Source organism: Enhydra lutris, unplaced genomic scaffold (genome assembly GCF_002288905.1).
Source record: "Enhydra lutris kenyoni isolate GAN:26980312 unplaced genomic scaffold, ASM228890v2 scaffoldscaffold21, whole genome shotgun sequence".
NCBI classification, from domain to species: domain Eukaryota; kingdom Metazoa; phylum Chordata; class Mammalia; order Carnivora; family Mustelidae; genus Enhydra; species Enhydra lutris.
In genome coordinates, this window is record NW_019154105.1 from 9,894,496 (window position 1) to 9,912,281 (window position 17,786).

The following is a 17,786-nucleotide window of genomic DNA, read 5'->3' on the forward strand; positions in this document are numbered from 1 at the left end:
AAACAACAAACATAAACTGTTCATGATTATGATAAAGAACATGTCAAAAAAACCTTATCTACTTCATTATGGGGGGAGAGTTGAATTTCACTATTTTTTCTCTTTTTTTTCTTTTTGATTTCTGCTTTGGGAGGATGGATATCACATCCATTTCTGTGCATTCAGTTTGGACAAAATTATTTTATATTTTACTGGTTTTTGAAATTTCATTTGGTAACAGCATGGTTAATCAATCAATAAACGGTCATAAGCTTCACCTCCACTGTTAAATCAATCAACTGAGCCTAAACTCCGATGAAAACCAAAACATACCCCTGAGCGTCTCTGAAGAATGTCTGTGTTGTCACCCATAAGAAGTTTGCTTTAGGCAGTCTCTTTGGGGGGAAAGGGGGGCTGTACTTGGATGACATCATTCAGCTTTTCATAATTTTTATTTAATCCCTGGGCCCTTAAGCTTTTCCCATCAAATTACAAACTATTCACTCACCAGAAGCTTTGTGTTAAAGTAATTTTTGTAATTACTTCCTACCAGTGGGAAACAAGGAATAGTAAGCCTTTATCTCCTAGCTTCCTTTCAGGATTTTCATTTTCCTGCACGATCCCAAACGCTTGTGTTGCTGGCGTGGTTGTCATGGTGCTGTGAAGGAGTGTCTTTGTCCCAGGTGGGAAGCATGTACAAGTCAGAAATGATTTGGGAGTTGCTCCTGGTTGCCAGGGAATGAATCTATGAAACAAGCGCTAGAATAATGGGAAGACTATTTCTTATTTTGGTGACTCTAGGAACTTCCTAGGCAGAGTCCTTCTTGAATCTATAGAAAAGTCAGTAGGTGCTATAACCTATTATATTTGGAAGTTCTCATGACCTATGCCCCGATCCAAAAGAGACAGTGGTGGGCTTTGCAAGTCACAAAAAAAGAAAAAAAAAAATCAAATGAGAGAAATCAATTTTGGCATCTTTTCTTATTAAATGAGGCATGAAACGGTATTACTAAATTATTAAGATCAGTCAAGTAGTAGCCATTCTTTTAGATAGATGTTAAATGATAAATTTTACTCATTTTTACTCGGCTGCACAATTTAGCTTATAATATAATCTAAGGTCAGCCATTCATCAGAGTTACTACTAGTGATTCGTATGGAAATACTACTTATATTTATGTAATTCCTTTTAGGTTGGTTTCGCATATTTTATAATCCATGTATTTATAGTAATTATTGGCAAAAAGAAGGCAATTAAAGATTGAGTTGTTAAATGAAATAATCAGGAAGCAGAGTGATGGTTGAAGATCTTTCAGATGTGAAAGATAGAAGCTAATGCTTCTATCTTCCTTGTATTCCTTGTATTAAAATGTCTTACACGGCCTATTCTATCCCTTTGAGAATAGGTACCAGGAAAGCAGTTTGTTTATATAGACTAGGATTAAAGTGTTACAAATGTAACTCCATTTTTGTAATAAAGAATTGAGTATGGAAAGATATAAACTGTATAGAGAATTGAGAACTTCCGGATGACTATTTAGTCATTGAAGTGACATTAAAGGACAAAGAATTTGAAGTTTTTAGATATATCTAGGTGATTGGAACAAAATTGAGAACAGTTATTTTAAATTAGGGTACAAAGCTAATGTAGGTAACGCAGGCTGGACATTGATTCTTAAATTAAATGATTGCCTTTCGGAGGTAACTGTATCGGGGCACCTGGGAGGCTCAGTTTTAAGCCTCTGCCTTCAGCTGAGGTCATGATCTCGGGGTCCTGGGATCGAGTCCTGCATCGGCTCCCTGCCCCATGGGGAGTCTGCTTCTCCCTTTGCCCCTCCTCCCACTCATGTGCACACATGCTCTCTCTCTTTCTCTCTCAGATAAATAAATGAAATCTTAAAAAAAAAAAAAGAAGAAACTCAATTATTGAGTCATGAAAGAATGATTATCAAGAAATCTGTGAGGGGGAGCCTGGGTGGCTCAGCGGGTTAAAGCCTCTGCCTTCGGCTCAGGTCATGATCCCAGGGTCCTGGGATCGAGCCCCACATCGGGCTCTCCGCTTGGCTGGGAGCCTGCTTCCCCTTCTCTCTCTGCCTGCCTCTCTGCCTACTTGTGATCTCTGTCTGTCAAATAAATAAATTAAAAAAAAAATCTTAAAAAAAAAAAAGAAATCTGTGAGGATTGGAAAAATGTAATTGTACTTTCTAAATATAAGATATATTTTATTATGAAAATACACTTTAGTGTTTGGTTTTATTTACATGAACTTCTTTTACTTAAAAGGTATAGACTCTATTTGTAGTAAAATAGACCACGCACATGCCTAGTCTGCCTGCTTAAACACATTTTAAAGCCTGTACTTAATTTCTTTCCATGTACAACTTATTTATTTATAAACTTACATGTTAGTAAGTGGGAAGCATATTGTAAGGAATTCAAATATTTCTAGAGGTTTTGTAAATCTTTTATTTCATTATTTCTGTTTCTAACATGATAAATATTTTTATGGACGATAATTTGCTATCAGGGTGTATATATATATGTGTGTGTGTGTGTGTGTGTGTATAGACATATATATATGTGTCTATATATATGTCTTTCATTGTTTTCTTTTTCCTATTAGATCATCCACTATTAACTTTAAATGTAAAATTATTTATGAGGATCAATGCTAGTCACTTCCCTTTGGTATTTTGTAAATAGTTTTTTTTGTGTGTGGGTTCCTTTCTGTGTCATTCTCAGTCCTCTCTTTATGGGATCTTTTTATCCCTGTCCCTGCAGAGCATCTTTAAGGTAGATGAAGTGGAAGTTAGTGATATATGTTGAAGAAAACTACAATAATGGGGAAAAATAAGGGTAGCACAGAAATAATATTTCTATTTGAAAATCATCTGTGATTAGATTATGGGAACTATGAATTAAAATGTGAGGGCTATATTCAGGCCAAGATAATTGCTCCTCTAATGCACGATTCTGCAAGGGGAGCTGAATCCTTGGTTTTGTTCTTTCTAGACACCAAATATTTTACTCTGATTTTCACTTGCAGTCCACCTGGTCTAGATACCTAATTTAAAAAATTCTTAATGGAAGTCCTTGAACTTGAGACTTTGTGTAAGGTGGAAAGATTTATTTTAGCAGTGATTGGAGCCATTTCCCTAAGTAAGACTATAAAGTTTACTGGAGATAAGTAATTATATATAGCATATTCTTTTATTTACTGTCTAGTACCGGGAAAAAATATTTGTCTGAGTATCTGGAAAAAATATTTGGCAAGTCTGAATGAGGCATTAGTTCAAACTGGTTTTGTTTATCTTTTTTTAAGATTGATTTATTTATCTTAGAGGAGGGTGAGAGAGGGAGAAGGGAAGGGGCAGAGGGACAAGGAGAGAATCTCAAGCAGACTCGCTGTTGAGTGTGGAGCCTGGCCCGGGTCTCGATCTCCAGATCCTGAGATCATGACCTGAGCCGAAATCAAGAGTTGGACGCATAACCGACTGAGCCACCCGGGTGTCCCTGTTTTGTATCTTTCACAACTATTATAGCCACTTATATGCCCCCTTAACTTGTTCTTTGCTTTTAGCCTGAGATAGTTGTTCATTATTTCAGAGCTCTGATTAGTAAGTCAAGTATCCTAAGACTTTGTGTATTTTCTTTTTCAAAGGACAGTCTTTAATTGTGGCTATTTTCTAGCCAATTCCCGTGGAAGTCTTCGTTTCTCTTGAGTGCGCTTTATGGATTGGTGCGTGTTCTTTAAGTGTGAACAACAAGGTCTGTGTGGTACTAACACTGCATTCTGACTTCAATTCTCTGTCTCAGCACTTTGGTGGGTTTTGTCATGTTTTCATGTTCTGTCGGGTCTTACTCCCTATACTAGAAGGATAGAAGCAATGTCTAAGCCCCTTTTGGTGAGATGAGTGGGTGATAAAAGTAGATTCTCTTTACATCTTATGCCATGATCTTCATACTAATAAAATGCCACTGGACGGCCTTCTAGTCTTAGGAAATGAGGGTATTAGGACAGATTTTTGAGTTCTTCATTCTGCATCTTGGATGACCCATTTAGATAAACCCAACGGAGGAATTTAATGCAAGTAAACATTGCCCTACTTCATTCTGTGATCCTAGGCTTGACTTTTGAGTCCAGTGGGAAGTCCTAGGGAAATCATTGCTAGGTAAGGCATATGATATGCACCACCTTACTTATATTTAAAGGAGCTATAATTAAGTATAGCAGGCTAGGTTTTTTGTTTTCTACAGCATCCTCCTCTCATTTGTGGTGACCCAACATCTGGAAAGTCAGCGGAAGCATTTGTGTGGTTGTTACAGGTTTGCTATCATCTGAGATCCCATGGGCATCCCTCCATCACCTACCAGTACTCTTTCTCTTAAATTTACGGAAGAAATGTTGTAACACCCCGTCATCTCAGACATATACAAAATATTAATGAACCTTTATGATATACATTGAGTTTTTTTATAGATTTGAGATCTGAAGCATGGACATTAGTCAAAATAACTATTATAATAATCACTCAGATTTTTATTCTCAATCCCCAACTTTTATGGAGTTTCCATCTTTCCTAATTATGTGGCTCATTTTATGTTGCAACTCATACCTCAACTCACAGTGTACATAACAGCATCCCTCCTCTGTTTCTTCTTTTTTGTGACCTTATGAACAACTTTGATAAAGCAGCTCAAGTAATTAGCGTTAAGTTTTGCATCCGGAACAGACCTTATGTCAATGGGAAGCCAAGAATTTACTCTAAATACTAGGGATTTTGAAAATTGACCTTCCTTTCATTAATACAGTAGTTACATTGTAGTACTTGTTAATTCTGCACAAATATTCATGCAGAAGACAAAGAAAAAGCAGGGGGAAGCGCCGCTGTCCTACAATGTAGAACGCATCACGTGTTGATCTTGCGCACGAGTTTTCTACATCAACTGACATGTGGGTTTCTTTGGCTGGCTGAGTAGGCCCCACTGGGCTGATATTCCATGTCTGCCTGGCCGCTGCAAGCCTTGCTGGCTTTCCCTGCTGGTCTTTCTCAATTTGACTAGAGGCTGCTCTCCCTGGCGCAGTGGACCACCCTGAGTTTGGCGAGGACCCTTACACCGCAGCCCATGTGGCCCACGGCAGTCTGTTGTGGGACCACGTTGGGTCTGGTTCAGCAGCCCTTTTTACAGGCTCCCTGGGAAACTCAGATACTGTTCTTTTTGCAGCACAGGAAGTAAGGGGAGTCGTGGCTTCCTCGGCTGCCATCAGATTGGATGGGCCACCTGCCCTGAGGTGGTCTCTTTCCAGAGCCCCCAGGACAGAGCAGGAAAAAAGGCTTTGGTGCTTGGAGATCCCCCACAGATCTGTATGTTTTAATACCATGTCCCTTCTCTTCTGAGTCTTGGCCTTGAAGGGAACTGGGAAGAAGTCAGGACCACTGTCTCCTCATTCCCGTTTGTCTCTCTTGTCCCAAAAGCAGTGCAAGATCTAAAGGACCCAACTTGCCTTTTCCTTCCTCTGATTACAAGCTTCCTCCTTACCACGGCAGTCTCATGCCCAAGACGTATGATGGCCAGGACTTCCCTCTGATAGGAGGAAAACACAAATGAAAACCAAGCATGCAAATAAAAAACCGCTATTTTCTGGCTTCCAGGCCTGGTGTTGATTTGTTTTGTGTTGATTTGATTTGTATTGATTTGTTTTGTGAGAACCAAGAGAATTATAGCATCCTTTCTTTCCATATAGCCTTGCTTACCAATCTCTTTTCTTTGGACAAATCTTACTTGAACTCCAGAAACTGAATATTGAATTTCCTTTTATTCTTTTTTTTTTTTTTTTTTTTGAAGATTTTTTTTTTTTTTGTGAGAGAGAGAGAGTGAGAGAGAGCATGAGAGGGGAGAAGGTCAGAGGGAGAAGCAGACTTCCCATGGAGCTGGGAGCCCGACTCAATCCCGGGACTCTGGGATCATGACCTGAGCCGAAGGCAGTGGCTTAAACAACTGAGCCACCCAGGCCCCCAAGTTTCCTTTTGTTCTTGATGCAACAATCTGACAGTCCAATGGCCTCCTCCTTCTCTCTATTCTCTTTCACTCAAGGTCTCCCAGCCACTGTTGGGATGATCAGCAAGTCATCTACACATAAACACAGGGAAGAATAAACATGGCATTTTCCAAATATCCTTCTCATTACATAAGTTACCATATTTCTGTGGCCCACATTGCTGTAGTGGACCACATAGTGTAGATACATATGCTTTTGTAGAAACCTTTGTTGAAAGGGCTCTTGTTAGACTCTTTCCCTCTCATTTTATACGTGTAAGTTTGGATGAAGAAGGATAAGATGTCAAATGCAAAAATAGTGACAAACAGGGTTACAAATGTAATCAATGTCAGAAAAAAAATTTTACATTCATAACTCAAGCCATTACTTACCACATGAGTTATGGTCTAAATTGCATCACAAATATGGCTTTGACACCCAGAGTCACCAAGAGAACCCTGCAATTTTCAGTTTGTCCGTATCTATACCTCTAAACTTGGAGTCTGAATACTACTTGACTATTATTTTCTTTTTCTAACCTAATACCTGCAAATACAGAATTTTATCCCAAATTCCACAGAATTTTATTTGTGATTAAAAGAAGAAATCAAAGATCTATTCTCTTTGTGAATATAGAAACCTGAGGTTTTATTTATGATAAAATTGTTATTTATGATAGAATTTATGATAGAATATGCTTGGTGATTTTTTTTTAATATAGAGCAGCGTAATAGTATAATCATCACAAGTCCCTGTGCTTACTTTTGCAGATTTGTTAAACTTTTGGTCCAGAGAAAGAAGAATGGTGTTAAAAGTGACAGAGGGACCATGTCCAGTCCTCCTGCAGTTGAAATAGGGAGGTCATCTGTTTTAGTCTTCTTCAGTTCTTGGCAGTAACAAAGGAAAAATTAATAAGGCCAGTCATGAAGGCAGTTTCTTGCTTCAGGTTCTCCGATCCAGTGACTAAGGCTTAAAGAACAACTTGAATGTGATATACAGCGGGAAAACTTACAGGAATGGGAAACCGGAACTGCTCAGTGTTTAGTTCCTTGAGAATATCCCTTACATTTCTAGGTATAGGGCCAGAATATAAGTGATTATTTCAGAAAACATATTTTGATTATGGAGATGGATCGCACACATTCTCTGTTCAATCCCCTTTCCACACACACTCTAACCCCACCTTAATGGCCATTCCTGTGAAAGGTGTTTCATAGCCAAAGGAAGACAGTCCAAGTGTGTTAAATTTTTTTAGTGTAAAGTCAGCCAAGGATATCCTGTAAAAACAGATTCAAACATTTGAATCTGATCTTTTGAGCCAGTTTTAAAATTAGATCTTCAAACTGGGTCTTTAGAACACTAAAGAAATCAGAAATCTCAGTGGAGACTTTTTTTTTTTTTTTGATATGACTATCAATGTGTATCTCTAACAATCTTTACTATTTCCTATTTCACAGAGGAGAAAGAGCTCACATTTTTCAGCTAGTTCACGAGAAAACTAAAACATTTATGAGAGATGGAATAGGGGTCCGTAGTTTATGCCTTCAAGAAGTATGACGGCGGGGCGCCTGGATGGCTCAGTTGGTTAAGCATCTGCCTTTGGTTCAGGTCATGATCTCGGGGTCTGAGGGTGGAGTCCTGTGTCAGGCTCCCTGCTCAGTAGGCAATCCGCTTCTCCCTCTGCCCTTCCCCCCGTTTGTATTCTCTCTCTCTCTCTCAAATAAATAAATAAAATCTTAAAAAAAAAAAAAGGAAGACATGATAAGAAATTAAATAATGAGTTTCAGAGAAATACCGAGTATATTATTGACACAGATACATTATTTTGGTGTATTGGGTACTCAATATGTGCTTTCCCATCCAAGAGTATAGTACACTTCAATAAAGATTGGTAAAGAACCATATAATTACACTAAGCCATTATGTAATTAGCATTATAATGACTGTTTAGAAAATATGTTTTGTGACTTTAGCAATACCGGTGAAGGATTGAGTGTGTGAGGACACATGTATAAATCATACCACCTCAGGAGTTTTTTTTGTTTTTTTTTTAAAGATTTTATTTATTTATTTGACAGACAAAGATTACAAGTAGGCAGAGAGGCAGGCAGAGAGAGAGGAGGAAGCAGGTTCCCTGCTGAGCAGAGAGCCCGATGCAGGACTTGATCCCAGGACTCTGGGATCATGACCTAAGCCTAAGGCAGAGGCTTTAACCCACTGAGACACCCAGGTGCCCAGGAATTTTTTTTTTTTTTAACATAATAAGTAAATCAACCAGGTTGATTCAATGTCTACACTGTACTAGTTGGTAAACCTTTTTTTTCCCCTGTAGTATAGTTTTAACCCAATGTCTTTCTGTTAAGAAATTTTGTGACCTATGTCAAGTTACTTAACCTATCAGTGCCTCAGTCTCTTCACCTACAAGGCAGAGAAAATAATAGCACTTACTTCACAGGATTGTTCTTTGGATTAATCTGATATTTAATGTAGGGTACTTAGTTTTGTTCTATGGACTCACGAAATGCTCAGTAAAAGTTACCGCTTACCATTCCTTTATTATGACTACATTTTCTCTTTGTGGTAGTTTTAAAATGTTACAAAAGCATCAGCTATTTTTCTTTGAGTGTGTGGTTTGTTGTGTTTTTATCAAAGCATCACTCAGTTTTTCTCCCTTTGCTGTCATGCACATGATCTCTTCGGTGTTTCTGTTTTCAGCTGCTGGGAAATTGCTCTCCAGTAGAATTTTCTGAGATGACAAAAATGTTCTACATCAGGGCTACCATATGTAGCCATTGAGGTGTGATTAGTGGACTGAGGAACTGAATTTTTAATATTAATTTAATTTCTACTTTTTTTATTTTTTAAAAGATTTTATTTATTTGACAGAGAGAGAGAGAAAGAGAGCACACAAGCGGGGGGAGTGGCAGGCAGGGGGAGAGGGAGAAGCAGGCAGGATGGGGGTTTGAACCCAGGACCCCAGGATCATGACCTGAGCCCAAGGCAGACCTTTAACTGGCTGAGCCACCCAGGCGCCCGTAATTTTAATTTTAATTAATGTAATTTAAGGAGCTGCCTATGACTAATTGCTTTTGTAATGGACAGCACAGGTCAAGGGTTTGCACCATGGTGTGTATGGTCTTAATGTTTCCAGTTCTTTCATAAGCCTCACTTCATTTGAGTCTCCTAAGAATTACATGATACAGAATAGGTGGGACTACTTCACTTGCTCCTCTTTGCTCAACATTGCTTGTTTAAGGTCTAGCACAGGGTCTAGCACAGAGGTCTTCAACACATATTGATTCAACAAATGAATGACTGAACTTTCCTTCATTTCAAATGAATGAAAGAAGTCCCCTGCTGACGAGTTGAGGGGAATTCCTTCCATAGTCTGAGTGTCAGAGGGCGGTGGTTGAATGGGGCTCAGGAATGGGGAGCACAGCATAGAAGAGATTGTGGGGTGCTTGAGATGTAGGGTGTAGAACTTGTTTATTTAGTCACTATTTCTTCCTCTTATTCTAAAGACATTCATTTTTCATCTTTACAGACTTTCATAAGATGTTCATGGGTCTCCAGTGGGAAATGCAGACTCTACAGATGATCTAGGTCTCTTCTGTCTTCATAAATATTTGACTGGAATTTTGGCCCTTTTGCCCCTTTGTTGTTGTTTTTCATCACCATCCATTGCCAAATTTCTGTAAAGAACATATCTCCTTTCACTCCCTCCTTCTTACCACTTCATCTCTCATCCAGCTCCCACTGGGCTTGGCTGTCATCCCCAGCACTTATGTAAAGTTTCCCAGATACGGAGAGACCCATACAAATTTCAACAGACTTTTCTTCTCAGAGCTCATTCTCTTGGACCTCTTCATGACATTTGGTGAGATATTGTTTCTCTGAGGTTTCTGTTGTTTTGGCTTCTGTCACACTTACTTTAGCCTCCTTATCCCTTCCTATCTCTGATCAGTTAGTTAGGCTCTCTTTTCTTACTAGTGAGTAGGACATTTCCCCTCACATTCAATTTTATTCTACATAGTTTCAAAAGTAACAAACTCTTTGATGATCAAACGGTGCTGCTACAGTTTGCTTTTTACTCACCTTACCTCTCTGTGGCCTCAGACTCTTCCTTTAGCTTTCATGACTTGACTCAGATTTCCTTCTTGGCTTCCTTTCTTGATAAGTTTTCCTCTTCCTTCTCATGCAAGTCTGTTTTTGGCTTGTATCTTGCCTACATCCCTCTCTTGAGCCCCGAGACTATATATTTGACCACTTACTTGCTGCCTGCCCTTGGGTATCCGCAAAGACCTTTAACTTTATCGTGGCTGACATTGAGCTTATCGCTATCCATCACCTTCTTCTTCTGTTAGATCTTCCTCTTACCAACATGTACCATCTGGTACCGACATGTACCCAGTTAAGCCTTCCGACTTCCCTATGCCTTATCTAGTTTGGTAATCAAGACCTATGAATTATACACCCAGAAGCTGTCAAAATGGCCCCTTTGGCCTCCATTGTTTCTACTTTTGATCAAAGCCTAATGATTTTTTGTTATGAAGACTGCAGCAGCCTCCTGACTATTTCCCTGCTTCTACACCTGGTTCACTGTATTCCATTTTGAGATAGAATGTTACAGGACTTTGTGGACTATGTATCAACACCTTGTTTGTGTCCATGAGTGTGTGTGTGTGTGTGTGTGTGTGTGTGTGTGTGTGTGGCTAACATTAAGTTAGTATAACATTATACTAAGTATAACATTATAGTTTATACATTAGAGAACATGCATTACATTATTAAAGTTATACACAGAAATAGAAATTATAAAGACTGTAATAAAGATAAATTGGTAGAGGCTCTATTTTTTCTCCATATTCCAGCAACTATTTTTATTTTTTTAAAGAGGATAAATTATATGTGTGTGGGACTGTGTGTGTATATAAAAAATTTTACTTATTTATTTGAGAGAGAGACAGTGAGAGAGAGCATGAGAGGAGAGAAGGTCAGAGGGAGAAGCAGATTCTCAGTGAAGCTGGGAGCCCCACTAGGAACTCGGCCTCAGCATTCTGGGATCATGACCTGAGCCGAAGGCAGTTCCTTTACCAACTGAGCCACCTAGGCACCCTCAATATATTTTTTTAAAGATTTATTTATTTGAGAGGGGGGAGAGAGAGGGCGTTCATGCAGCAGAGGGAGAAGGAGAGAATCTCAAGCAGGCTCCCCGCTGTGTGTGGATCCCAGTGTGGGGCTCTATCTTGGAACTCTGAGATCATGACCTGGGCTGAAATCAAGAGTCAGATGCTTAACTGACTGAGCCATCCGGGTGCCCCAGCAACAATTTTATATATGTTTCGACTGTAAATACCGTGGTCCTCTGTTTTGGAGATTGCTGCTTTTGATTGAAGATGTAATGATCTTTGTGAACTGAAATACTTTATGTCACTGTCTAGTCTAAAATTCTTAGGCATTCCCCATTTGCTGTTTGCTAAAATACGTGCATTTTTTAGCATTGTCCTCTGTGACTGGAACTCCCCTGTTGTAGCTCTCTTGCTACTCATCAGGGACTCCCACCTGCCTCACTGTACACTCTGTGTTTTGGCTCTGCTGAACTCTAAACTCCCAAACACACACTTCTCCCCACCTCAACTTCTCATTTGTCTTTATATATGCAGGGCTGCGTAGCTCTTCCTTTTGAAATGTTGGAATGTATCCTTTTATCAGACTTTACCTAGAAAACTCTAGACCATATTTTTGAGGAGAGAATAAATGTCTGTCTTGGGTTTTGTAGGCTCTGAAATGTGGGGATAGTAATGTTTCATATCTGAGGGCTAAATGAGATAATTTGATTTAATCCCTGGCACATGTGGTTTGGCTATTTTAATATACAGCCAACTCATTTTGTCTAACTCATCTAATATTCTCCTTTGAGAATAAAAATAAATATGTTATTTTCTTTCAGTTTTCTTGCTTATAATAATTTAAGTCTACTTTTTCATAATTAACATTGTATATAATTGGAGAAGAGCCTTCTGTAAGACAGTTTAGAAGGGGAAATTAGAAAATGTTTTGAGAAAATGCTCACTCTATTAAGAAAGTTGTTGTACATAAATGCTTTTCAAAAAGAGCTAGACAGGATTTTTCTTTTCCAATGAAATTGTACTCTGTACTGCAGAGTTTCTTAGTCTGCAAGGGCACCAATTTTGTATATATGTGCATATCTGGATTGTCCCTTTTCTCCCCGAGAGCTTCCAAAGCTTTTAAAGGGTTTTGAAAGGGGTCCATTATTTTAAAAATCTTGGGGGGGAAATAACTGTCCTCAAGCTGTTTTAATAGTCTTTGGGTAAATTAATGTACTTTTTAAAAAAAAGATTTTATTTATTTACTTGACAGAGATCACAAGTAGGCAGAGAGGCAGTCAGAAGAGAGAAAGAAGGGGAAGCAGGCTCCCTGGATCAGAGAGCCCGATGTGGGGCTTGATCCCAGGACCCTGGGATCATGACCTGAGCCGAAGGCAGAGGCTTAACCCACTGAGCCACTCAGGTGCCCCCAAATTAATGTACTTTTTCAAGCTATATGCATACATATATTGGCAACAAAAGGAAGGAGAAATGGATCTTGTTTATGTAATGATGTATGTTGCCTACTAACTAGTAGACTTTTAATAACAGGACACAAATTGAACAACAGACCTATCTCTCATTTAAAAAGCATAATCTTTCCCCCTCTTAAATGAGTAAATCAGTCTAGTTCAATAGTGTTTATTAGCTAAACTTAATAAGCTATGTTTTGGTGAGAGGGAAGCATGTCCCCAAATGCTGTCTTTCCAATAATGCAGAAAATAAAAAAGGTCTGAACAAGCAGGATTATTTTGTATTTCAACGTTTAAGAAATGTATGCCACAGAGATGATAACGCTCCGGGTGAAGAGATCTTCATTATCTCAGCCAACAGTGGTCTTCCGAAGCAATGACATCATTGTTGATTCACTGACTTCAGAATCCAGGCAGGAGCCGGAAGCCGAGAAACTTAGGCAGCCTCTTTGTCAGACATGGTGCAGAAAAGAAGACACAAAGAGCCTCCCTTTGAGTCATGGCGGGCTATGCGACTCCTTTCTTGGCCCTTTGTGAAAGCACATGACTGGACTTGTAGAAGATTAACCCCCTTAACATTTCTGTAAAAAATTAAACAGATGCAAAGCAGCTCCATCACCTTTTTTTCCTCTCTGTTGTGAATTCAGCATTATGGTGGGCAGTGAATTATTTTGAATTCCTTCAGAGGGGCCAGGGCAGTCAATGAGGACTGTGAATGAGAGCCCTCTGAAGGGCTCAGTTGTGGGTTTTCTTGGGCTTTCACTGTTCTTTCTGGTATTATTCCCCTGAAAGGGTTCCCTCTAAGAGTGGGGTCAGTCTAGAGACCTTTATAGTGCTTGAAGTAATCCACCCTTTAATCTGTTTCTTCCTGTGGGAAAATCAGTGTGAAAAAAAAGAGTGAGTCAGTATTTTGTCCAGATATAGACTGTTTAGGCTGTTTACTTTTAATTTACTACTATTCTTTGCATGAACATAGCTTCTTTTCAAGTTAAGTTCCTTTAATAAAGGAAAAAATTCCAAAAACTTAATACATGATTTGTGCTGATTATTTTATCTAATCATGTGAAAATGGAACAGTTGATGTTCTTAACACTACTTCCTACCCTGGACTATCATTTTAATTGATCCAGCATTATGTATACTCTTAAAATAAGTATATTTGATTATTGTTATGAGATAAATGATCTCTACATTTTTTTTAATTTCCTAAATTCTGAGTTTATGTACCTATTCTATATGTGAAAGGATTGATTATGTATTTTATCATTACATGTCAAAATATTATGTTTGAGGGTAACAAGAGTTAGTTCTTGATGTTTAGTGACAAAATTGGTGGTGGTGAGAACACAAATAATAGTGATTTCCTTTGGGAGTAGAATAATAATTGGGAGAAGAGATGGTGAGAGAAGACTTTTGGCTTACTTTTTCTTGTTATTTTTTAAAATGTAGTCATGCATTCATGCATTTTATGTTGGAAAAAAAGTTAAGATGACAAAGAGGAAATTCTATTAGACTGAGAGAGAATTAGTGAATATTTTAGTTCAGGTTCTTTTCCTTATTCTTGTTCCAAGTCTATAAAGATTGTATCTCTAAAGACAGATATACCATATGATTGAGTAATTCTAATGCTGGGTATCTACCCAAAGAAAATTAAAACACTAAGTTGAAAAGATATATATACCCTATGTTCATACCCTATGTTTGCAGCAAAATTTACAATAACCAAGTTATGGAAGCAACCTAAGCGTTCATCAACAGATGACTAGATAGAGAAGATGTGGCATGAGTGTGTGTATGTGTGTGTGTGTGTGTGTGTGTGTGTGTGTGTGTGTGTGTAATGGAATATTACGCAGCCATAAACAAGAATGCCATCTTGCCATTTGTGACAACATGAATTGACCTAGAAGCTGTTAAGCTAAGTAAAATTAGTCAGACAGAGAAAGACAAATACCATATGGTTTCACTTATAGGTGGGATCTAAAAAAAGAAAACCAAACAAATGAAGAAAGAAACTTAAGAAACAGACTGATAAATATAGAGAAGCTGGTGGTGGCCAGAAGGGAGGGGGGTGGAGGGACAGGTGAAATAAGTGAAGGGGATAAAATGGTAGAAATTTATATAAACCAGTTATAAAATAAATCACAGAGACAAAAAGTATCACATAGGGAATATAGTCAATAATATTGTAGAAAAGAAAAAGAAAAAAGATCATATTTCATGGTAGCTTCCAATTCCAATTTAAAAACTCCAGATGGTAGGAAGAAGGAAAGGAAATGGGGAATATTATTTCCATTGCAAAATATCTGAAAGATTGAAGTAGAATGTTTTCTAGAACAATTGTTTCAAGAGCAAGTGTGCATCAATATTTCCTTTCTAGTACCTGACTGCTAGAAATAAAGGTAGTTACCTCCAGTTAACTTTGAAATAACCTGGAGTGAAAAAAACGTGAAAAAAAGAAATAAATTGGGTTCAGGCAAAGAAGTCAATGAAAGAATTTCCTTTATTCCCTTGGCCTCTCTTTCTTACTTTTCCTCTTCTAGAACTATTCTTGGAGAAAATAGGTGATGTGCTTTAAACCTAGAGCCTATGTGAGGGACATGCATAGACAAAACTATAAGGATAATTTAAATTTTCAGGTAAAGTGAATTTCAGTACAAAATATATGATGTAATCATGCAATTTTTCCATTACTTTGGACTAAAAGTTGGATTTTTTGTTGTTGCTGTTTTGTAGGAAGGCAAGAAGAAATTGATGGGGTAGGGTAGTGATAGATGGGGCTCTACTTAGGGAAAAATAGATTTAGAGATACAGGCATCCTGAGCTCACGCATCAGTGGGGCCACCACAGTAGGGAGGGCTGTGGAAGGGAACAGGGTTGTACTTGCCAACTTAATTTTTATCCTTCCTGCCCCTCTTGTTCCTGGATGGGATGGTGAGGCTAAGGGACCTAGCTGTACCTGCATTTCTCAAATGAAACTTAGGAAATCTGAGCAACACAGTACCATGCAAAGAGCCTGGGTCTCCAGGAGTTAGAAGGTAGGAGTTCTAGTCCTCATTTACCACTAGCATGGAGATCTAAGGGGATCACTTCTTGGTTGGGCTTATAACCACACTCCAAGTGGACATATCAGATTTTAAGCTCCTTGAAGCTTCTATATAGTCATGGTTTTCAGCACAGGACCTGGCACCAGCAACATACGCAGAATACATTTTTTTTTTTTTTTTTTAATGAAAGGGCGAAAATACACCATTTTTCCGATTGCAAAAATAGAGTAGGGTTGGGTGATTAGAGTTAGGTGTTATGTTTTCTAAGTTTCCTTCGAACTCTTGAACGCAGATTTTAGGTCATCCTGTTAACCTTTTTTCTACACCCCCGTGCAAGCTGCCCATCAGTAATAGCCTTGACATGTTGTCATCTAGCTTCTCTGCTTCGGTAACCAAACCTCACTGTCACTGTGTTGTGTTTCCTCTTTTTTTACCTGCACTATGTAACGGTTGTCTGGTCTCCAGTTCAGCTTCCTTTTAGGAAGTTTTTAATGAGGTTGAACCATAGGTAATTGCCACTCGTGTAGGTCCAAAACAGTTGAATACTGACAATGTCATAGGGTGTCCCTCAATCATTATCCAAACTCTAGTCACAGTGATGCTTTCACCATTTCAATGGCTTCTCATAATTGCTCTGTGCCTCTCTCCAGACCTTCTACTCCTGTCCTCCCAAGCCCCTTCTTGTCCTGACTCACAAGGGTTCTGACGATCTTTTTTTAAAATTTATTTATGAGGGGGAGAGAAAGCAAGCATGTGGGCAGTGGGGAGGAGCAGAGGGCGAGGGAGAAGACTCCCCACCGAGCAGGAAGCCCAACACAGGGATCAATCCTCAGACCCTGGGATCATGACTTGAGCCAAAGGCAGACGCTTAACCCACTGAGCCACCCAGGTGCCCTGAACGCATTGTTGATCTGGCCCTAACTTTCCTATTTGGCCTAGTCTACTGCCACCTACTAGTGGTAGACACCAGAAATATATTCTCTTTTATTAATATTTATTCTTTGTCTCCCTTACCCTGTGTCCCCTCTCCTCTTCCCATCTACTTTCTTTTTCTTTCTCTCTGTCTCACTGTCAAGAGTCCAGCTGTACAGAAATTTCAATTCCTGGACTGCTAAGTTTTCTCTTCAGTGTGGGTCTCTGGGAATACCATTTCTGTCTTTTTTTAATACTTTATTTCTAGAGCAGTTTTATGTTTATAGAAAAAGTTTGCAATAGATATAGAGTTCCCATGTCCTCCCTCCCCACATCTATACACAGTTTTTCCTATTACTGTCTTACATTGGTGTGGTGAATTTGTTACCGTTGATGATCCAGTATTGATAACTTATTATTAACTAATTCCATTGCTTACATTAGACTTTGCTTTTTCTTGAACAGTTCTGTAGATTTGCCCAATACATGTCATGAATCAACCATTACAGTGTCATGCAGAATGGATTCACCGCCCTACACATTGTGGAATGAAAGAATTCCCACAAACAAGTTAACACATCCATCACCTCACACAGTTACTTTTTTGTGTATGGGGGCGGGTGGGGGCTTTAGACCTTTTAATGTCTACTCTCTCAGCAAGCTGCAAACATACAAAACTACATTATTAACTACAGTCACCCTACTGTACATTAAATCTCCAGGGGATGCTATTTCTTTTGCCAAAAATTAATGCTTTCTTTCTTTCTCTTCTTTCTCTCTTTCTCTCTCCCTTCCCTTCCCTTCACTTCCCTTCCCTTCCGTTCCCTTCCCTCCTCTCCCTTCCCTCCCCTCCCCTCCCCTCCTTTTCCCTCCCTTCCCCTCCACCCTCTAATCCTCAGTCCTGTACTCTAGACTGGCCGACACCCACTGTAGCAGTAGAAGAGAGATAATATACATAAACCATTCAGTATTTTAGAAGTGAAAAGTGCTATTGAGAGAAGGAGTTTCTTTCCTGTAAAGCATTTCTCCTGTCCCATTTCAGCGAAAGCCCTCAAGACTGAACACAGTACCACAAAGGCGGTGTGATGAGCAGAGACCGCTGTAGAAGTTAGGAAGAAGAGTGCCCTTGTCTGAGGCCCTAGAATTTCATCAGTATGCTTTTCTAAGGTGGTTATTTATCCTTGTGAGCTCATAGTGATTTTCCATTGCCCTGGACATAAAAGGAACTAAA

At 38.9% G+C, this 17,786-nt stretch overlaps 1 protein-coding gene across 1 annotated transcript in view; it reads left to right on the forward strand.

Annotated features, from left to right (window-relative positions):
- LOC111149093 (ADAM metallopeptidase with thrombospondin type 1 motif 3) overlaps positions 1 to 17,786 on the forward strand; it is a 268,956-nt gene that overhangs the window by 138,052 nt on the left and 113,118 nt on the right. The window lies entirely within an intron of this gene.